At 46.8% G+C, this 23,694-nt stretch overlaps 1 protein-coding gene across 1 annotated transcript in view; it reads left to right on the forward strand.

Moving 5' to 3' along the window:
• Window positions 1-9,079: 9,079 nt before the first annotated feature.
• The window catches only part of LOC129736267 (glutamate receptor ionotropic, NMDA 2B-like), an 86,896-nt gene continuing 72,281 nt past the window's right edge, over window positions 9,080-23,694 (forward strand). The window contains exon 1 of the mRNA XM_055712684.1: window positions 9,080-9,765. The gene's annotated coding sequence lies outside the window, so the exon portion shown is untranslated. The remainder of the gene's footprint in view (window positions 9,766-23,694) is intronic.

Below are 23,694 nucleotides of genomic sequence, written 5' to 3' on the forward strand. Positions count from 1 at the left end.
GCAAGCCCATAGTGCTGACTGCTGACCGACATAGGGGCTGGAGCAGAGATGCCCAGCTGCTCTTTGCTAGGGGAACAAGCCACAGCTCCGCAGGAGCTTTATGTACTTGTGTTTAAAGGGCACAACAAAGGACAAATGGCCTTGTAAAACCAAACAACACAACAGCATAAATACAGGGGAATGGCATGAAAAGAGCACAGAATATAATCACAGATTTCCCCCTTCTCAGGCAAACCTATTTACTAGGGCCAGAGGAAGCCAAAATTTTCACTGTGAGCTGCTTTGAGCTGTCCTTCCAAATAAATGTTGCCTTGCTTTAATGCCCGGCCTCTGTCCTTGGACTGGGAAGGTTGCCAGAGTGTGGCCAAAGCTCTAGGTGGACATTTTCTAGAGATGATGAGGAGAGATGGGCAGAACAGCATGTGCTTTTCTGAATTCAGTACTTGGTAAGGGATGAGGAAAAGGCATACCCTGTGCATGAGAAGGGTTCATATTTTCCATATTCCTACTGCCAGGCCACAGAAACACAATCAGCACTTGTGTCCCTGCAGTAACACATAGGGGAAAGGGCAACCTTGCAGGCTTGCTAGAGGATGGAGGCTGGTCAGCTGCAGCTAGACCTTGTTCTGTTGAGTCTGTAATCACTGTGGAGGTGAAAGAGAACTCATATTTGAGTAAGGCCTGGTCTTGGGATCAGGTTTACAGCTGATGTGTGGCAAAAATATAGTCACAGGATGAGACACTATTGGGTAGTGTGTGCCTGAGGCTTGAGTTTGGGTTAGACCTAACATGAGAGCAAAAATGGGCTGCTGGGCTTCAGAGCAGTTGAGGTAAATGTCCTCTATTTCAATTTGATGGTAGATTAAAAGAGGCAGCTGAGATGTACCAGGGGTATTTTTCTTATTGCCTCTTCCTAGATGTCTAAGTAAGGGGATATCCAAGTAAAGGAGAGAAGAAGGTGGCAGTTTTCTTTAGAATATAGAACAGTCTGACAGAAATCTTAATGCTTCTTCCAGCTACAGGGCTGAACTATTGAGTCAGCTGGCTCACTTGGAAACAGCTCAGGCAAAGGGAATCTATCTCGATGTGCATAAAGTAATTTGCCAAGGGTAGGTATCTTTTTTTCAGGAAGGTGTAGTGGTGATGGGGCAGCATGATAACCTCAGCTGCTGGGGGTAGGTATTCTCCACCCCCCACCCCGCCCAGTTGTGGATATTCAGGTTTAGCACATGCTTTCCCATCTTTTCAAATAATGAGAGTACTAAATAAAAGGACATAGGAGCAGGTGACCCTGATCCTGCTGGCTCTCAACTGACCATGGGCACAGTGGTTTTCAGAGCTACTTTTAAGCTCATTATTGTCTCTCTTCTGTTTGCCCCTGGGCAAGGAGCTATCTCAGGGACCGCAGCTGCATGCTAACTGAGATAATTTTTCACTTTAAAATGTGTCTACAGAAAACGTTTGTCTTAAATTAGATGGTCAATACAAATGTACAATAAATGCTGGAGTGAGCACCTAACACAAAACTTGTAGAAACATCCCCAGCTCACAGGCTTTTGGCTCACTGGTGAAATCATTCTTCTGTTTCAAAGAATGCTTTCAGACCCACATCTCTGTGTTAGAAAAGTGATCCACTTTTCTAATGTCATGCAGCTCCTTGTTCAGAATCCTTGTCAGTACGAGTAATATTTTCCTTCACTACCATCTCTCCCCCCCCCCCCCCCCACCCGCTTGGCGAGTTATTTGCAATACCATCTGCTTCACCTGAAGGAGAAATGAGAGGAACAGAGAGAGACTCAGTGCTGTTATCGACCCTGAACTTTTCTGAAAAAAGCTGGGTCTGTTAGGAGGTCGTGAGCGACATGGATTTTCAGAACTGCTGTGCCGGCAGGGAGCCCAGCTGGTGACACTAACCAGTGCTTCTGCTTTGCCACGTTGCCCTTAAAGTGAATCCACTTGCTGGATATGCCCCACTCCATATGTATGTGTGTGTGTGTTAAATGGTATCAAAAATTCTGAAAGAGCTTTCAGGTGAAGTAGGACATGGGAGGTGGGTGGGATTTCATCTTTGCTTTGCGTACATCATTTCCCTGTGTTAAGGACTGAAAGGAATCCATGAAGAAAAGGTATCCACCATGTGCTTGGGAAGAAAAAAGTAGTTATGCTCTCGTGGCAGTATTTTTAGGTCATAAGGTGTTTAAACAAAAAAAATGCATTATCTGGGAGAAAACCAAATTTTTGTGTACACTGCTGCTGCCAGATTTTGCCTCAGTGGTGACATGTATATTTTTAAGAGGGAAGGATTTTTTTCTTACCCGCAGTAACTTAATGTTCTGAGCGAGTTTATAATAGCAGTGATTAACTGGTAGCATTTTGTTTGAGTGAAATATCAGCTCTGATGTCTGTATTCCTCTTTGCTCCAGATCCTTTTATCATTCTTGGAGCTATTTAACTTTACTTATTCCTTCCACAGGAGGTGGTTCGCGTTGTGGCAATGTCCCATTGAACAAGCATTAAGGATTTGAGGCTTAATTTGGTGAAGGTGAGATATTAAGGGTAGCCTGAAGAAATCTGTGGAATAGCAAGTGAAAAGCTGAATATGTCCCACTGCTTCATCTAGATGCCATTTGAATGGAGTAGGGTTTGCCTGCTACTGAACTAGAATACAGGCCTTCTGTGTAAGGAAAAGAAATGTGCTTATTTGTGGTAGCACTGATACTGTAGTACTTCAACCTGACTATAACATACAGAGCAAAAATCCAGCATGCTATTAACTATTCTATTATCTACAACAAAGCAAGATAAAAGGTGAAAAGCAGGGAGTGTAAGTTACTGTATCTTATTGCCCTATATTTTTGTAGTGGACAGTTTCCCTGTTAATATTTGGAACTGAGAAGCTAAGTTTCTTGGAATGCAACTAGCTGAGCTTACACCTTTCTGTGGATATTGTGTTTAAGATGAGACTGGCTAGGTAGAGCTATGGTATCCGATCCCTGAGGGTGTATGTAGCAGCTCTCAGTAGCATGAGCAGTAAACTAGATAATTGGTGTGTTGGTTCTCATCCAATAATAATTTATTTCCTGGGAGCAACTTCAAAGCTTAATCCTAGAATTAAATCCCCTATTCCTCCTTGGGATTTTAATTTAGTTTTGAATGGTCTGATGGATCCTCTGCTAGAACATTGAAGACAGCTTTCAGACATAAGGGTGATTTTCCTGGCTGCTGTATGCCCTGCATGGAGAATAGGTGAATGCAGACACTTTCTTGAAGACTCTTTTTTAGCTTTTCATCACGATAAGCTGGCAAAAGCTACACCTTATCTCTTACTGAAAACGGGTTTCCAGTTTCCTTTAAACCATGAAGGCAATCTGCCTAATCCATTTTGCAGCTCCTTCAGCAAAGAGAAGAGTGTCATCACTGTAAATCTGGAGAGAACCAATAAAGTTTTCATCAAGCAGAAAGTTGATTTTAGAAAAAAACCCAGATAATCTGTTTGTCTCATTAGGGTTGGAACAAGAAGGAGTTAACCGCCTGGAGGGCTATGGTTTCCCATTCATTCAAGTGTGTCAAGAAACCATGCCTTGTTAAGACCAGCGAGGTGGGACAAAATCTGCAGCCACTGGAATACTCTTGCACCCCAGAGGTGGAGGAGAAAGGCTTCTTTCTCAGCGTGGTGCAAGGCAGTGCCTGGACCTTTCCTTCATGCTTCTGAATGGCATGTGAGAAGGGATGGCATATACAGCTAACATTTGTACCATGCTTTGCTGATATACAATACAGTATCTGATAATAATTGCTATTTATTATCAAATGCAGTGGCTTTTGACTGCGGAGTTCTTCAGTCTGGGTGTGCTTTAGGTAGAGGAGCCATATATCATCTTAAAAAAGTGACAGTGTCAGTTTGAAATCTTGTCTGTGCTTTTGCAGTTTAAAAATAACACATTTCCATTTGAAAGGAAGAACTCCAGAGTTTCTTAGTTTAATGTGTATGTATTTCATATATAAATGACCATCTAGGAAAACCAATTTCAGTGAACCTGACATTCCATACTCAAAAGAATAAAGCAAGTCTATAAAGACACGGAGAAAGCTATTTCTACTTTAATCTACTTCACACTTTTTTTTATTCTGCATGACAAACCCCCAGTTTGTTAGTTGTTTAAGATTTCTGGGGACAGACTGACCACAGCAGAGACAGTAGGGGATGCTGCAATTGTTGCCGTGTACAATGATGAGGGCTCAGCTAAGTGTCCTGGCATGACAGCTGAGAGAACGTGTATTTCACTTCAAAGCAAATGCAACAGTGCTCACGATTCTTTTCTGCAGGGCTGCTGGCAGGATGAGTGTCCTCCAAGACAGCAAAGTGAGTGGTGTCCTTGTGTCCAGGTGTCTTTGCAAGAGACTGACTAGAACCCCCCCTCCAGTGGCTTCTGGCTCAGTTGTGCTTTAGTATCTTTGTCCTGAGCCACATGCAAAAGAAAGGATAAAAGGTTTCATGCCAAAGTTCAGCTGAGCCCTTCAGCCAGGTGGTTGTGACACCATCAGATTTGTGTGCTTATTTCTCTGCTTTCTTCTTAATTATCTGATAAGATTTCTTCATGCTGTTCTTTATACAACAAGACGTGGCATCCTTGCTTGTGGACCTGTGTGGCCAATGTTATAGTGATCTTCTAAAAATGTCATAGACCTAGTACTTGAACACCAGGACTTCCAACAGTGTCTCTGATAGTTGAAAAGACCTATGACATGGGCATAGAGGTATTTGGCCACATTATAATCAGGTTGGTTGAGTGGAACAGGGCACAGAGCACTGTACAAAAGCAACTAGAGACTTGGTTACTATGCTCTGCAGCCCATATGCAAACACCCAAAGGAATGCTGTTATGAAAAACATTTTTATGGTGTGAATTATCCAGAGCAATTAATCCATTTAATTGATTATAAGGAATTGCTCTTCATAGACATGGCTTTTCTTACACTGATGCAACTGCATCTGTGCTTGTGCAGATGACCTATGAATTGCCAGTCTTTTCCCTTTAAGCTGCAGACCCTGGGACATACTGCACTGGAAGTGGGCTCTGATTCTATGAAGTCAGTAGGGCATTTACTAAGGGTTAAAGATACTGTAGGGTCTTCAGTCCCTGTCAGTGCTGGCAGATGGTGTTCTGTGGTGGCAGAATGGCTCTACTGCTCTGCATCCTCTTCAACACTGTCGCTGCCACATCCAGCTCTGGTTGCTTTTGATATAAGAACTTTCATCCACATTCTTTTATCTTAGGCAGGACAAGAATAATATGGCCCTTAATTTATAGTAAGCATGAACACATTTAAAATAAATCCCTCAATTTGTCTTACAAATAACATTTAAGTGTTTTTGAATTGAAGAGATGTTTGAAAAACCAATTTCCCGTCAGAGATGCTATTTGTTTCATTTTATGCAGTTCATTCATCTTAGTTGATTGCAGGAGAAATAAAAGCCAACCCCAGCTAGTGAGAGTAAACCCTGTCATAGTACTATGCTGCTGCAGATTTTGCAACAATTTTTATTTGGAGCTTACCTCCACACCCATTTTTACAATACATATTACATCTTAATGTAAAAGTAATTTGGGGGTTAGATGCTATTCAGAATCTCAAGAAGATAATTCTGAAGAAACTGGCATTTTTGTGTGGCCAATTTCAAACTTGTGATTGAGCCTGATTTCTTTGGTCAGAGAGAATGGACTACCTTTCTCTGCCAAAGGTATCAAACGGGACACTCAGGCCCTTTATCACTAAAGGAGCCCTGGCCCTTATGACTTAAATTTAAGACAGAATTATAAATATACATTTGTTTATGTAAAATGTATACATATACATCTCTTAAGTAGAAAAGCAACTAGCCTTATCCTTAAAAGCGAGCCAATAACACAGGTTGCCAAGTACTGTGGAATTGTGGAGTTGTATAGTTTTAGAAAGAAAACCTGTGGCTGATGAATTCCTTTGTCTTAAGGTCACAGCAAATGATAACCTTAAATATTGCTGACTTGCTTTAAATAATTGCAGCTGTTCTTTTCTGATTGATAGGCCCCTTTTCAGAAATTGTTCCTAAGATACTTCTTAATTCCCCATTTTTTGTTTCTAAGTAATATGCTGCATGAAAACCATTTCGTCTTTTTTTTCAAGCTCCTTCACTTGTTTCATCCAGAAGAATGCAGGAGGACCTGCATAGTCGTAGTTTATCCCTTCTTGCAAGGAGAAACATCCCTTGGCCAAATCCTATCTGCTATTCTTGTATCTCTATTATCAGTGAAAGGAATGGGAAAGTCAAATGACTAATCTCTTCAGCTATTAGCAACTTCTGTATGTAAGTATCACTCTACATTTCTTTCCTCCAACTGTTCTGAGATAATTTCAGATTACTTCAGGCTTTGGCTAATATGTCTTCCATTTTTACTGAAATTAGAATGAAAAAGATCACAGTCACTTTTTTTAAGCATGCCTAAAAATGTTAGGAAAATCTTTCTAGCAGAACAGACCTTACCAGTACCCTCAGGAAGATCCTGGCTTTCGAAATTAAAATCTTGGTGTCTGCTTTTGGCAAGGAGCTCAAGCACAGATTGGTACTGCTTATGGTCACTGCAGCTACATGAGAAATACCATTGTACACCCACCGTACATGGACACAGAAATTCATTCAGGCTTCACATGACATACTGATACATGCATGTGATGCTACAGTCACGTTGCCATCCATAACCTCCCCTACCAACCCGCAAACCCTGTTTGTACCATGCGGATGGATTCTGAGATACAAACTGGCAGACCCTTGGGGTTGCGAGAGAGTCTGGAGCTACTGTGGTGTTTTCAGGAGGCTTTCTTCCCTCAGGAACCTTGGCCATATCCAAGTTTTGCACTGGAGATACATACTTGCATCAAAGGGCCAGCACTGAGGGCTTTGGCTGCTCGCTGGAACACAACTCTTCAGCATGTGGGATCCAGCCCTCCCTGCCTGTCTTTTGAGGGGTATCTTCCTTTCCGCTCCTGGACACAGAGCATTCCTGGGTAGGTACAAGCTACTGTGTTTTCCTTGGAGGGAGATTTCAGTGAGAGGGATGCAAAGGCTGGATGATTCAGCCCTCATCAGCACGGAAATAGAGCACATGACATTGGGCATGGGGTCTGATTTCCTGCAGCACAAGAGTAGATGGCAGGGCAGCATGGGGAGGGCTTTCCTCATTGCTTTGGTCTCATGGGGGTCACCAGGGCCTGACTGAGTCCTTCCAAACCTACCAAGACCCAGCCAGTGGCAGCATGGGTGTTTGTGACCCTTGAGTGACTACATATCCTGAAGGGTGCACTTGGCATGTTCACTTGGAGGGGCTCTGCCTTGTTATCCTCTCTGGCTTGCCTTGGTTTGGGGCAGACTTACCTTAGGGCTGCTTTGCAGGGCTGCGGGGCGGGGAGGTGGGGGGAAGGGGGGCAGGTTGGGCACGCTCTGCTCTGCTCAGGCCACCCAGAGCTAAACCCAGACATGGGAGAGGACAGGGATGGATCTGTGACCACAGGATGGATGGATCTATGACCACTGCCAGGGGCAACACTGAGAGCAATCTGGATAGCAAGGGTGCAGATGCCTGTGGGCAGGGAGGAGTGTGCAAACGCTTTCTGTTCAGGCTGATTTCACATTGCTTAGCTTCCGGGGGCTCTGAGAATAGCAATTAAAGCACCGGACTTAATTGTGGAGTATCCAATTTAGATATTAGCAGTATCTCTGCTCTCGCTCCTTTCTTTTCTGCAGATCCAATTCTGCTGCCTGCCTGCTGGCTGGGCGCCTGTTCCTTTCTTCTTATTATTACTATTTTATGGTTATTGTTAATTTTTTTTTCCAAGCGTTACTTCTCTCCATCGCTTCCAACCACGCGGGTCGCGGTCCTGGGGGACCGGACCGCCGGAGCCCCGGGCGCTGCCCGCGGAGCTGCGCGGTGCTGGCCCCGGCGGCGGCTGCGGCTCGGAGCCGGCCAGGCAGCGGGCACCGGTGCTGCCCGCGGCTCTGCGCCCGGGCACGGGCTCCCCCTTCGCCCCCGCCGGGCGTCGGAGGCTGAGTGAGACCTGCCCCTCCGGCATCGGGGAGGGGTTGATCTCCCGTTCCCTGCGCGGTCTCTCCTCCTCCTCCTCCGCCTCTCCCCGCGTTTTCCCCGCTGCTCGCTCGCACACCCCTCCCCACCACCACCGAGCCCTGCTTTCCCCCCTCCCACCATTTTCCGCGTCTATATTTCATTATTATTAATCATTAAGCTGCTTTATTAATTCACCTTCCCGTGCTTTCTCCACCTCCGGGAAGCATTCCCGGAGCTTTTATAATGCAGAGGATTTTTTTTTAATGTGTTTTTAGGGTGATGCTCTGAACGCTTCCCCCTCCCCGTATCTCCTACCCTGGCAGTATCAGAGAAGAGACTGAAGAAGTTGAGCATGTCTGAGGTGGATCAGCCTTGCAGGGAGAGAGGGGGGCAGTAGCTGCTCAGAGCAGCCCGAGTGCTTGAAGCAGGATTTGTTGGTATGTATGTGGGTCTATATTTTATGACAGCTGTAAGTGTGAATTGTTCTCCGTGCGAGATGGGAGGGGAAAAGAAAAAATACCTGCGACTTCATTAAATAAAAGCCTGCATAGCTGTAAACCCTGTCCGCGTGTGCTGGAGGTGGGGGCGGGGGGGGGGCGACCCCCAGCTGTGAATCCACCCCTAGGAAAAAAAAAGAGCCCAACCCAAACCCCAGAGAGCCAAGGGTTGCGTTCCCGGGGGCGATGGGGGGCGGGGAGGGGAGCGCAAAGCGGCCACGTCGCAGGTGAGAGAGCCCCCCCCGTGTCAGTGCGTGTGCGTGTGTGTGCGCCCGGCTGCGCGGAGCGCGCCCCACGCTGCCCATTGAGCCGCACGGGGCGGGCAGCGGTGCCGGCAGCACTGCAGAGGGGTGGGCACGGCCCTCGCCAGCCCTCCGGGGGCTGGGCCCGGGGGTGGGCGAAATGCTGTGCGTGCGTGGGGAGGGGGCCGCGGCGGGGGGGGGGGCTCGCTTTCTCTCCGCGATTCACATCGCGCCCGCTTTCCCGTCTCGTATGCATGCCTATCCCGGGAATGGTGTAGTCAGCCCGTATCTGAATTATTTATAGACTCGTGCCAGCTGTTTGTTTTTTTTTAATTTTTTTAATTATTATTCCGCTTGTGTGCACTGTTAGGAAATGCGTTTTGCCTCCCTTTTTTCTCAATATATTAATGTCTTTGTTGGGGAGCGGTTTTTATCCCCTTCAGACCCCTCTAATACAAAATTGATGCTTATTTTTCCCTTCAGGAAGGGGACGCTTTGAGGATAATCATGCTTCACAGAAGAACGGCACCGACCTCCAGTTGCTTTAAACACAACCTCCTCCACTAGGGCTCCAGGGAAAAAAAAAAGAAAAAAAATAATTATAAGAATAATCATTAAAAAGGCAAAAGGAATGCTTACTCTGGAACCTGCATTTGATGATCCTCACCTCTCGCGCTGAATATCCTCTGAAGTGATTCTCTCCAGCTTTTGAATTTGCACCACTTCAAGACGCAAGATTGCCACAAAGAATCCTCTAATTTTTTTTTAAAGCCAAATAGGATTTTCTTTCAACTCATTCCCCTGCATTTGCCCCCCGACCCTTATTCTTCTTATGTGGATATGCAAGCAAGAAGAGGAGACTGGACATTCCCAACATGCTCTCTCCCTTGATCTGTCCGTCTAGAGGTTCTGCTTCTACTAACCAAGGTAGGGAAATTCCTGTTTCTGTGATTTTGCTGGCAGCTCATTTTGGTACATGGGTTTGCCCAGGGAAGACCACACACAGTAGAACAAAAGATTTGGGGATGCTGCTCTCAGCAGCAGACACAGAACGAAAAAAAAAAAAAAAAAAAAAAAAAAGAAACATTTTTTACCAGACATGTTGATTCCCTTTTGGTTTATCAAATAGGACATGAAGAGAATGTGAGAGGGATGGTTTGAGTTACCTACTGTGTTGAGAACCAGGGGAAAGTCTCTTGTGATTCTTTTTTGGGGTGGGCAGGCGAGGTGGGGTTGGGGGAAACACGGGAGGAGGCACACGGCTTTTGAAAGGAATGAAAATGAAAATTCTTATCCATCCATCCATCCATCCATCCATCCACCCACAAATTGCCTCTTTATTTTCACTGGTCCAGCGGCTCCTTGTCATGCTTTCATGTGAAAATAGAGCACATTAGGAATAGCAGTACGTAGAAACCTGCTTGTTGCCGAGAAGAGTGGTGCATTACTTAAAACCCACGCCGGCCTCTCGATCGTGAGCGGCCTAACGCGGGGGCCGGGGCCCCGGGGGGGCCGGGGCCGCCCCTGGCACCGCGGCAGGAGCCCGCCCAGCGCCGGGGCCAGTGCGCCTGCTTGCGTGGAGGTAAAGGGCTATTTTAAGTCCAAGCACGTCAAGAGACTTAACCTGAACCTACGAGGCGCTGTATTCAGGCAACTTCACGGGTTTTAATTTATCCCCGTCCCCCTGGCGCTGTCAGCAGGCATCGTGGCCCCTTTCCGCCGCCCACCCCCCCCACCCCCGCGCCTTGCACCCCGCGTCCCCACGCAGGCAGCCCCTTCCCCAGCCCACTTGGGAGGGATGCAAAATGGCTATCGTGCCGCTCGGCTGTAGATACGCGAGAGATACCGGTGCATCCCGACCGTAACGTGACATGTGAGTCTTTCCGTAAGATGGTGGCAAGACAAAGGGAGCGGAGCGCCGCGGGGTGCGGGAGCCCTCGGTCGCCGCGCCCCGCCGGCAGCGCCCGGCACAAGGTGTTGAACGTCTCGGGGTTATTTTAAGCCTCAGCCCGTGCCCGCCACGCCGCTTCGCCCGGCGCGCGTGGGGCTGTGCCCCCCCGCCGAGAGAGGGGGCAGAGGGGCAGGGGCGAGCTGCCGCACACCCCACCCCCCGGGGCGGACCCTCCCCACCCTTATCCTCACCGTCATCCCCGCGCCTGAGCCCCCCCGACCCACCTCCCCCTTCCTCTCGTCCCTACAGCCGACGGGAGGCCTGGCAGTGGGCGGGGGAGGGCAGTACAGAGCCAGGGGCTCACCCCTTAGCAGGAGGAGGGGGGCGGGGGGCGCCGCCGCCCCCAGCCTGCTGCCGGGCGAGCCGAGGATCGCGGCGGCGGCGGGGGCCCCGGCCCTTGAGGCCCCCGGAGCATCCTGCGGCAGGGGCGCGCCTCTCCCACCCTCTCCCTCACCTTCATCCTTCCAGTGGCTCTTTCCCACATTTCTGAGGGGGCTTTGTCGGTCTATTGTTAAAAACCAGGAGCGGTTCCCCGTCGAGGGGTTGAGAGCCACCTTTCCTGCCATATTCTGGCTGTGCTTCTATAAATATCTCAGGCTTCCCAGGGTTTATCCGCGCCTGGATCCTCCCTGTCAGAGTGCTCCTTCCCTCCCGCTGCCTCCGCAAGTGGGAGTAGAAAGTTTACCTGTGCGGGGAGGAGGGCGTGTGGGAGCCTTTCTCTTGTTTTCGGGAGGAATTTCTCTAGGCCCTGCAGCTCCCTGCTGCTCCCAGATCCAGCCGGGACCCCAGCACCACTTGGAGTGGGGAATTGTAGCCCCCTCGCTCTGTTCACCCGTGGGAGCTCCTAAAAAGCACAAGCCCCCAGGGGTGGAGGTGGTGGGTGTGCCAGCAGGGTCCAGGGTGGGATGCAGGTCAAGGGGAAAGGAGGGCTGATGCTGGGCAAGCCTGGCTCAGTCCCTGCCCCTCTGCCCCCACCCCGGGTTTTGCAGGCAGATCGGAGGGAAAGGGGGGAAGCTGCCTCTGGTGTCTGGCTAGGGTGGCAGTCCCCGACAGCTGGGCTGGACTGTGTGCTTCCCTGGGGAGCGGTGCCCAGCACTGCCTGCCCTTGTGTCTGCCACAGCTGCCAGCCTGGCCTGCAGCACAGCAGGCCCAAGCAGGTGCCGCATCCCTGCCATGGCCCTTCCCAGCTGTGACCTGCACCAGGTTTGGGCAGAGGCAGAGCACGGTGGATGGGAGTTGGGGAGGGGTCTTGCGGTTTTGATGCTCAGCCATGAGGGCAGTGAGCATGGCCCCGCATCCTCATCACTCAAGCGTTTAACTCCCAGTCTCTCTTGCTGCTACCTTTACCTGGGACTTTTCCCCAACTTCGCTGCCAGCTCCAGCATGGGCAAAAGGAAATGCCCTCTGATATTGCCCCCTCATCATCATGCACAGCTATCTCAGGTCTTGCAAGCAGTGCAAGGGGGCAGCTGGTCCACCCTGGGCTGCCCCTTGGGCAGGCAGGGCGGGCTGGATATGCAACAACACCAGCTCACGGGGCCCCAGTGCTTCCCCACTGCCCAAGTCCTTGGAGAGCAAAGCAGGGGCACAGCATCCTGGTGCGGGGTCACTTGGTGTGCCCCAGCTGCGGCTCTGGAGGGAGTGGCAGAGTGCTTTCTAAGATGGGAGGTGTGGGTATGGGTGGTTTTCAAGTGCTCACCCACGCCACCCCAGAGCAGCAGCTCTTACTGCCTCCCCATACCCTGCTTTCCTCTGTTCCCCCACCACACCAGCCTGTCTCCCAGTCCTGGGTGGGAGTCTCAGAGGGTTGGGACAGGATGGAGCAGGCTGAGGGCAGAGTGCGGTAACAGCCTGGGGGTGGTGAGACCCACTTCAGCTTCCTCCTGGCTCTGCCTTTGGTACACAGGGGCAGATCTCAGCAGGGAAAAGGAAAGAAGCATGGTCAAAGCTTCTCCTGTTCCTGTGGACCCTGGGCTCTGATCCAGTGACACACACCTGCTGTACCAGCCCAGCTCAGCCTGTGCCAGTCCTGGTGACTCTTGTGATCCCTTTGTCAGTGAGACCATAGCCAGGCAAAGGAAAGTGTCTGTAACAGCCCCCTGCCATCCTGGTCTGGGCAGGGTTGTCAGGATACCTGCATTGATGGCCGAGTTTTACATTGTACCTGTGCATGCAAGAGCATGAAGAAATCGTGGAGAGATGGAAAATACAGAGGATGGGCAAAAATCCCAACTCTCCATGCCCATATAATGATTTAGGCTTTGACTTGTTTTGTCCTCGCTTTGGATTACCAAGTGCCCCTGTATAAAACCTCTATCAACCTATGAACCACCACCTCATCCCCAAACCCTTGCCTACAGGGGGAAAAGCTGGTGGCATTGATTCTGTGTTTCATGTATTATGGAAGCTCAGCTGGGGCTGTTTCTTGTGCTTGTTTTAGAAGAGGGCAGGTGGACCTCATCTCTGGTGCCAGAGCCATTCTGCGCTAGTGCATGGAGCTGTGCTTGGATTCCCACGCTGGACTCGCATTGCCTGGGCTGGCACCAGGAATTGGTGTCTCTGCAGTACCATGTGGGAGGTCTAGATTTGATTCCCAGTGCTGTTTTCTCATTCCCCCAAGCTGGCAGAGGATGGGAGTGCTGTACAGACAGCACTGCTTGTCTCTGCAATGGGCTCCATTCCCCGCTCCCATCTTTTGCTCCTTAGGATGCACAAAACCTGCCTGTGTGGTAGTCCAGACAGAGGGCTGGCCCCTAGAAGTTTAATCTTCTCAGCCTTTAGGAAGGCCACAGCTCAGCTCTGCCTGTACTCATCAGCATGGCTTGGTGGGCAGCGAGGAAAGAGAATTATCTTGCAGCTGGAGAACATGCAGAGGGTTTGTTAATTTTTTTTTTCTTTTCTTTGTTAAGCTGCAATTTATCACAAAGAAATGGATTAGTTTGTAGGAGAGATGGACTAGATGATCTTTTTGAGAGAGATGGCTCCGTGTATTGTGATTGCCTAATCTACAACAGGATGCTTGCTGGTAGTATCCGCTTTGCCTGACACTGGGGCTGTAGGACTGCCTGACTCTCTTGTGATTCTGTGATTAGCCTTCTTTGAGATATATTTATACTTGATGGAAAAGCAGGGAGTGGTTGGGAGAAACATGGCTGATAAATTATCTGCTATTACCCTGATCCGTCCTCCACCCACCCATCCACAAGAATTCTTTAAACCACAGTGAATCAACTTACTCATTTTGTTGCTTCACCGCAGTCAGATGGACTAGCTACTGCCCTGGGTGCCTCCCTGCATAAGACGAAATGGCAGTTTGAAGATTGCAGCACTAAAATATGTGGAAGGGGAAGCAGAGAAGAATAAGATATTTAAAGCTAAGCATGGCCCTTCCACTACCACTGCCTTGTCTCTTCTTCTGAGCGTTGTGTTTCTGCTTCAGCTAAGTGCATCATAACAAACTAAAAAGACCGTTTCTCCAACCACAAAGGGGGTTCCACCATCCCTCTGACTTATCCACCTTGCTTGTCAGTTCATCTGAAGACAGGAGAGGAGGTTCCTGGCAGGTATGGACTGGTGCTTTCTCTGGCAAAATTAATGGCATGGTGTTAACTGCCTGGGAACCAGGAGACTGACTCAGTTGGGTTAAGTGTCAAAGCTACCCTCCACGTTGGAAAAAAAATATCCAAATGATCCCACCCTTTATAGTTCAAGAGCTCATGGCTTCCTTAAGCCACAAACCACCAGCTCTCAGCTAGGATTGTGCATCGGCATGTGAACTGGTGTGTGTAAAAGTCGACCAAGTGCACAGTGGTGATCTGTGCGAATTAGGCAGCATACCTCCATGTGCCTGAGGTCAACTGCAGAGAAAAAAATATCTCTATGCGCTTAGAAAAAAATGAGTGGCACTAGGCAGTGTGCAAACCATGCTACGATCAAATCAATTCAAACCATGGCTAATTTGGACCTCTTGAGGCAAGGCTGCTTTTTGTTTAGTGTTTTCTTAGAAGCAGAAGAGAATGCTGGCTCTGGGCAGGAGGAGGGACTGGCTTATCTTTCTTGAATTTTTACACACACAGTGAATATGCTTAATGGGAAGGGAACAAACATTGTTTTTTCTGTACTCAGGGCCATTAAAAAAGGGGAGAGGGAAAGGGTACAGGTTCTGAGACTGTCAGCTGATACTTGCTAATACAGAGGGTATTTGCAGACTGTGAAGTGTGCTGGGTGGCTCTCTTCCCTTTCTAACGCAAAGACCATGTTTCAGGGCCACCTATGGATTGATCAAGCATCTGGGGAAAAACAGAAATTACAAACGAGAGCCTGGCTACTGGCTCAAAGTGAAAGGGATACAAAGCTGAGACCTCTGCAGCACTGACTCCCTATACCTCTAACCCCATCCACAAGGAAGGTTCAAAACTAAAGAGAGTCACTGAAAGTGGCTTCAGGTAAAATGCTAGGTAGGCATCTCTGAGTACTGAAGATGTTTCTGTATTCCCAGAGAACACAGTGTGTCAATAATATTGGTGTGCATGGTTGTGCTGAAACATTTCTAGGGAACAAATACTTCTAGGGGAAAACCAGGAATTTGGTCTTCATGGTCTGTTTGGTGGCTTGTCTCTGCTAATTGCTCATCCACCAAAACAGGTGTGGGGCCAGCAGTTTATCTGACTTGGCTAATCCTTGAGACTTTATTCTGTCACTCCCCTTCTCACCTCTGGCATGGGAGGCATGTAGGAGCTCATGTCCAGTTAACTCTTCATGTGCCAGACTCGTAAATTACTTCTCAAGAAAGCAGTCAGCCTGCACTACTTGCCTGTGTGTAGCTATCTAGTTGTGAAATGGGAACAGTTTTTGCTTACTACATTCCTGGTCTGGATTTGAACCACTGATCAAAAAAATTAATCACTCCAGCTATCACCATCACCATCACTCTAGCTATCACTGGACCTGCTGTCCAGCCCATGTGTGAGCTCCGTCTGCAATCCTCTTTTGTTCAAAACAGTGAAATGAAATATCTAACACCTATTTACAGTGATTAAGCCCTGCTTAGATAACTGCATTCTGTTTGGGGGCTGCACTTCTAAAAGAGGGAAGGACTGAGGACAGTGTGGGGGAGTGAACAAAGACAATGATCACAGATCAGAGAAAACAAGACCTGCAAAGAAAGGTTGGGAGAGCCAGGCAAGCTCAGTCTGGAGAAAAGACAACTGTGGGTGGATACCTAACTGTCTGCAAATACATAAAAGACTGTTACAGAAAGAGGACAGGGGCCAATTATCCTCATTAGTCACCAAGGACAGATCAGGAAATAAATTAGTTTAAGATGAAGCAGAAAGAATACAGATTGAACGTCAAATTAAATGTTTACTGCAATAATGGTTTAGTGACAGTAGAAGATCCTGATAAACGTGGCAGAACGGCTGTGACTGAAGATATTTAAAGCTAGATGTAGGTGCTGAACTTTCAGTATTGTGTATCTAATAAAATCTGTCTCCAGTAATCATGATATTTGCATGCCTAACCAAACAACTTTGGAAGAAAGATAACGAGATTGATCTGCTGTGTGTGCAGGAGGGAGGCACTGACTGTCCCACTGGAGGAAACCCTCCCTGCCACCCAACGTGCTCCAAATCTCATGTGGTACCTGTAAGAGTCAACATGATGGTGTTGACTGGTGGCACAGCTTAGGTGTATGGGGAACTCCCCAAAGATGTCTGGTTTTCAAAACCTCTGGTATGTTGTGACAGCACATCCTGTCCTGGGGGACGGCTAGAGCATCACTATAGAAATTTGTGCAGAAGAGACTTACAAACCTGTCCCATGCAAATGATGATTTAACATTTGCAGGCCCCATTCTGGAATCCTGGGATGTTGGGCTGTTCTATGTCCCTGTCATTAAGAAGCGTCACCCATCTGTAGCCACTGCTTTCAAGGTTTTGCACTATCACAGCATCTGAATAGCTAGTGTGCCAAAACCTGATACTGCAAGGGGATCAGATGTGTATTGTCACATACTGAATGATGTGAAAATAGCACCTTGCTATTTCATGATGTCATTCTTTTGTCTTGCAAGACGAGCTACAGTTTAAAGGTGCCTTCTGTTTGCTCACCTTTGCTGCTTCCAGAAGATAAAATGGGGTTTGAGGAACCATGAGCATTGTGGTTTCTGAGAATCATCGCTTCACTAGCCAGCCTTCACAGCTGCATCTCTCTGTGCTCTTGAGTTGGAGGAGCTTCTTCTGCACTGTTAGGGTTTGGGTGAGCTGCTCTCTTAATGGGTTCAGAGACTCTGACCCTACCAGTCAGGTATTGACTCTGAGTCTGTAGAGATACCCCTGCTGGTGTCTGAGGGGGCTGAAAGTGCCATTTTGAGACTGTGAGTTCGGCCAGCATAGGGAATGTGCTGTGTGGCCTAAAACCTATGTCAGTTTATATCCTCCTGTGCAGCAGCAGAAGTGGGGACTGTGGTACAACCTTGCTGGTGGATTACACTATTTTTTAGCAGAGCAACAAGCATGTAATCCTGACCACTGGTGGTTTTTGTAAGAGTCAGGAAATTTCTATACAGATGTCCAGACAAACTCAAATTCAAATGGAGGAAATGACGTGATAATCTCTCTTTCATATTACACTTGGATTTAACATTTTTATTTAACTTCTTTTCCTAATCTCTTAGGGTTGCCACATACTGTTGAGGAGCTAATATACAAAACTCTTTCATGTGGATGTGGTTTCTAGCATGTATGATCTCTGAAGAATTTGGGGGATTTTGCAAAAGGAAACAAATGTAAAACTTATTAAGTTCACCATTTCAAAACAGACAGGGAGGTGAGATGGTTACTAGGAGCCAGCTGAGACAGATAATATTTGGTGTCATGAACCCACTGATAATTTACTAGCACAAATGCCATGTCCTACATCACAGCTGATTGCCTAATGAACAGAAAATTGTTTTCAGGTGATAGGCATAATAGCCTAATGATAGCTGAAGATAGCAGTGGGGGTGCATTGCCTCTGGCTGTGTGCTATGAATGGGACACAGGGGGATACGGGTAGGTGAGAGGTTGTAGTCTGTCATAATGAGGGACTGTGGTTTTCCTCTGTCACAAGGGACTTTTGCTATTCCAGCATCCCCAGCTGGGAATGAGGTCCTGGAGATACACAGCGGGTGTTTGCAATGTGAAAGATGAAGGTCCTAAATGAATACTGTCTTGAAATGAATTGCAGAAGATCTGCTAGAAGCCTAAAACTGGCTCTGCTTCCAAGGGCAATTCTAAATCTGCACAGCATCTGGGGGCAGGTGGTTTTGAAGCCTGTGCAGTGAGAAGAATGGCTCCACTGCCGTACGGAAAGGTGTAGGGATGTTGCCAGCTGCTCCAGGAAGAGGATGGCAAAAGGCTCGCTGCTGTGCATCTCTTTGTGCCAGGTAAAATGGGATGTTAATTAATTGCACATGACTGGATTGCTGGGGTATTTCTGTCACGGGACTCTGCTGAGAAATGCATTTGAAGTGCATTGTGGTAGAGGAAGCACACAACGCACTAGCTTGCAGCTACTTGCACGTAGGCATAGGCTTGTGTGGCAAACGTGCGGGAGAGCTCTGCATATCCCTGCATCCCTCTCTATCCACTTCTATAGTTCTCTGTTATTGCTGGCTGCTTTAGTCAGTGGCCTAAGTATCTCAGGGGAGATTCCCTCATGTCAGACGTGTTTCAGCGGAGGCAAGCTGAAACATCAGCAGCTGACAATCCCCAAGGGAGAATCTAATGAAAACGACAGAATGACATAATCTGTTCTCACAGTCTTTCCTCTACAGCTCTCCACGTTTTTGATGCAACTTGAAATCACCCTCTAATTTATTACTGAAAAGGTGAATATTATATATAATTAAAATTGTAAAGATAGTGCCCTGAAATGTTGAAAGTCAAAATACAAAAGCAGCTTGGATGTGGTCTGAGGTACCACATATTTGAGTATTCTGGGAGGAAGCTTTTAAGACTCCATCTGGTAGTAACAAAGTAAATGCCACAAAAGCATAAATGGAATCTCAGAAAAGACATTGCAATTGTTTCATTATGTGATGGGGGGGCCTGTGCTCTAAACAGGAGCGGATAAAAACTAAGTAGATTAGAAAAACAGGATAACTGTGGGATGGCTGCCTTGAAAGATACAGTGACTCTTACAGAAAGCTCACTTTGAATTCCTGGTTTGAAAGTTCACAAACTTTCAAGCCAGGGATTCAGAGAGAGCTGTAAAGATGCTGCTTTATCCACTTTTAATTTGTACCATTTCAATGGGGAGCAAAGGGGCTAAAAGGCGCTCTGAACTTCAGGGCTCTGAGAACTTTGCAGGAGCTGAATGCCTGTGCCTTGTCACTCTCTGAAGCAGAAGCTGGATACCTACAGCGGGTATCTTACATGAGCAACCCTTTCTGTGCAATGCTGGGGTTTTTCTTTTACTGGAGGGAGTAATAAATTTCAGAAACCAGGAGATACACAGTAGGAGGTGAGTGTTGGTTAATGACATACCTCACCCTAATAGTCTTAAACTTTTTTTTTTGTTTTTTTGTTTTTGTTAGGACAGTGAGATGAAATAATGTTCCCTGTTCACAGTTTGTTGGAGAGATCCCCAACTTCAGCTTTTGACATTAGAGATGGCGATCAAGGTTTTTGACAGGGGAGGTTTGTAACGGAGGGTTTACGCCCCCCACCCCCCATGTCATAGATTTTGCTAGTTCTGCACTGAAATTAATTAGAACATTTGATGTGTTTTCATGAAAAAGCAGAGAAAAGCCCAGAATAGCTAGCAGCCTGGTAAGCAGAAAAGTAACTGGGTTTTGGGTAATGCATTTCTATTCTGTATACTTTGGAGTGAGGACTTGTCCCCAGAGTTGTCCTAGCCAACAAGAGGGCCCAGACTACTGGGTCTCTGCAGTAATGCTTTCTCAGTTGGAGCTTTTCCAGTTGGAGCTGTTCTAATTTATATAAATGCCTATTCATTGTGCTGGAGAGAGAATACTCTTAACGACTGGGCTGTGGAGGTAGTTTGTTTCTTTGGCCCGATAGATAAGTAATTACTTATCCAAAGGGAAATGACTTCAGCAGGAAAGAAACGGAGAAGTAGGCTCCATAGCCCAGAGACTGTGGAGTCCTCTGAGATACAGGAGACTGGACCCAATTCTCCCTCCAAATCAGGCAGTGTAGATTTGTTCTTGTTCTGCTTTGGATGCATTTGTGTTTCCCAGTGACAACAAAATGTTTCATTTAGCATCCAGCTCCAGTGCTGACTCCAGGTGGAAGAAAAAGTGACAGGAGGAGGTGAATTCCCAGGGAACAAAGACCTGATCCTCACGCAAATGCTCTTGAACAAAGGATGAGGGATGAGAACCTCAGAGGCTCTGAGACAGGAAACCAGAGTTACTGCTTCAATGAAAATTTTTATAATTTTTTATAATGTGCAGGTAGCTCTTTAAAGTTGTCTCAAGATCTTTAAAATACTTGGGATTTTCATTCCTGCAGTTTGTATCCCTTTGTATATCCCCCCTCATTATTTATTTTACATTTGCTTTTAGAAGCTTGGTGAGACGTTTGATGTTTAAATGGAGAGGGGAGTTTTTCCAGAATATAACACTAGCTGTGGGAGACTTCTTTCCAGAGGATCTCCAGGGAGTCAGTAGAGAAAGCGGGGGCCCTTTGAAGGGCAGTGTAGAGCAGGAGCCCAGTGGATATGCTCCAGCTTGCCCTTTGGAGAAGCTAATCACTATTGACTACAAAAGCAGCCTACATAGGTGAGTTTCCTAAGAACTTTTAAAGTTCTTTTTTTGTTCTGTGTGTATGCATGTTAAGGGTGTACAGGGTTGGGGACTGGAAAAAGACAGGAGTTGTATTAAATTATCCCTCTTCATCACCCAGTTTGGAAAACAGTCACGGTCCAGGAGGAATCTGACGTTTTCTAATCCCTGATCCTCTGTCTTGTATTTTTCCATTGCAAGAAAACTGGCTACCTGATAGCCCACCTCTTTTTGAACGTGAAGGCCTGGAGATCCCTCAGTCTGGGTCCGATGTAAGCAGTTCCCAAACATGATTTGAATTTGCAAGAAACAGCAGTGTCTGTATAGCTCAGCCCAGCCATGATCTCTGGACTTCTCAGGTCTTTTTTTCAGGCTAGAGTGGCAAGCTGGCACATGAGGTCCCTTGACTTGACCACGTATCGTAGGACTGGTCCTTGGCACCTCACAGAGTAGTGCCTCTCAGGATGCAGCAGGAAGGCTAAGGAGAGATGTCTAGGGCTTTCTTGTTCTATAACCACTGTGTGCCAGGAGGAAGCTGGTGTAAGAATGACATTTAATTATATGTCTTTGTACATCTTTGCCTGCATGCATTTAGAAGTGTTGCCTGTCTCCACCAAGGTAGATTTTTCATAAGAAAATATTGCTAGCATGATGAAGCATAAAAATCAAATAAACCAGAAAATTAGAGAGAAGGCTTGCCCTGGCAGTCTAACTGTGTTGTTTTAAGTGCTTAGGGTAATACAGAAATTCATGTGTTTTTGACATGACAGTCTCCTGTGATACTGTGGTTTGGCAACTATGGCAGCACAAATTGTGATGTGTACCTACACACGGGTTCAGCTGCAGCCCAGAGCCTGGATCCAGTGTCCCTTTGAAGTCAGGTAGAATCTTGGCATTGATTGTGGTGAGGATTGGATCGAGGGGGTCTGCTCTGTGGTACAAGATGCAAGGGCTTGCAATATTTCTTTGAATCAACTTCATTTCAAAGCATTATTGTTTATAAATTTGTTCACTTTTGTCATCTGAGAAACATCTTAAAGAGCTATTGGGGTACTGCCTAGGCTGCTGTTTGATGACTGCAATGAATGCTGCATAAATCCTTGATGTTACCTGCATCCAATGGGTGTTATTTTTTGTCTTCGTATCTGAATATTTCCTTGGTTTTGAAGTATTAAATTACATGATTTTAAGGATACCAACAGATTCATCAAAATTTCTTTTGCTGTATAAATTTTCAGGTGTTTTCTTGATCACCTAAGATACTGCTTTTCCTGCAGTATAAAACAGAAATAAGTATAGAATCTGGTTGACATTCAGTTTTGGGATCAGATTAAGTTGTGTCGAGTTTCCTCCCCCAAATCCTCATGGATCATGGACTGTGCCTGGAGGAGAAAAATCAATGACTGTCTGGTAAGAACTGCTTAAAATGGCTGTATTTGGCATAGCTGAAATTTCCATTTGAACAGAATCAGAGTCTTTTAAAGCAAATTAATGGTGTTTTCTCATAATCTGAATGACTTTGAAAGATGGTTTAAAAGTTGCAGGAGAAAACTTGATGGAAAAATTATAGAACTTGGTTTTACTGTCAGAGATAGAGAGGGAGAGGAAAAAACAATGTGTTGAAGACCTAAATTCCCTTTTAAACCCCTAACTTCCCATATTATAGGATGTCTAAATATTTAGTGAACTTAAAGGAGATGGCAGAAAGACCTTGTTTGGTCCAGTGCTCCTCCTGGATATGTCAAATCTGCATGTTCTTTAGGTGAAGCCTGGGTATTTAGGGAATTTCATATGCAAAAGGCTCAGCTTGAACCTTGGCTTTACTGAAACGCCACACTTACTACACCAGCTAAAGAAATATAGAACTTGGATGAAAGCATCCAGAGATAGTCTGTTCAATGGAAGATCAGCATAGCAATGTAGAGAGAAGGCAAGTTTCACTTGGAAGCAGTGGGTTAAGCTGTGCCTCTTAATATAACTGGAAATGGAACATTACACATTCATACCAGTAAATAGAAGAACATACTGGGGAACAGCCATACAACCTTGAGCAGCATTTGCAGTGCACTGAATGGATGGAGTTCCTTGGTGCAAAGCTGGAGGGCTTGGAGAAGATGTAATTAAGAATTGTCTCATTGCTTGCTAGAGCAAGATGGTAAGAGCCATGCTAAGGTTTTTCTTGGCTATAGTCAGCTCTCAGTTGGCTGAAGCCAAGCTGACCTTCTCCATCCTGCCTGAGCTGGTTTAGTATATGCTGATCAGCATTTGGCAGAAAGTGGCCATCCTTGGTCTGTGCCAGGAGATACAGTCAGGTGGCTTGGCTGGAGTTCCATTCCTGTAGATGTATGCATAGGTCTGGTCTTTCTTTTCAGGCTAAAAGCATCCCAAGATCTTGTAGACCAGTCCCCTGCAAGGGGGACTCATGGGCTTCAAGTAAGTGCAAAGTGTAGAGGTGGGAGAGGTGTATGTGTACATCTGTGCCATCCCATGTTTTCTGAACTCAAAGGATGGGTGCTCTGTAGTTCTGTACTTCTATGCAGTCTTTTTTTTTTTTTTTTTTTTTTCTTTCCCCTCTGCTCAAACTGATGCTGTTACTTGTAGCAAGGATCTTTGTGGTGGCGCTAATGACTGTCATAAATCCAGCCAATTCACACACACTGTGGCTTTTCAAGTGACTTGAGTTGTGCTAAGCCTCTTCCCTCACTTCTTTCTGGAAAGTTAAGCAGAAGACCTTCTCTTGCTGCTAGTGAGGAGGAAGTGGGCTGACATGGGTCATGAAAATAGGTGGTGGCAGGAGGGCAGATTTATATACCTTATTGGACTTTCACTGGCAGTAAATTGCATTCTGGTCCTGGGAAAGCCTGGACCATGAAAGACTGAGAGAGCTGACTCGTAAATTTATCCACACTAGCAGTACATGTGCATGGGAGAGGGTATGGGGGAAAAACTGGTGCTTTATTTTCCTCTGTTTTCTGGGGAGAGGGAAACTGATGCTACAGCCTGCTCAGTGTGGTTAGATGTGCCCCCTGCCCCACTCTTTCCTCTGGGGACCAGAGCAGAGTGGGACCAGGCATAGCGAGAGGCACAGTGGCAAGGACCACTGACCTGTTTGATT

The sequence above is a fragment of the Falco cherrug genome, chromosome 5, assembly GCF_023634085.1.
Source record: "Falco cherrug isolate bFalChe1 chromosome 5, bFalChe1.pri, whole genome shotgun sequence".
NCBI lineage: Eukaryota > Metazoa > Chordata > Aves > Falconiformes > Falconidae > Falco > Falco cherrug.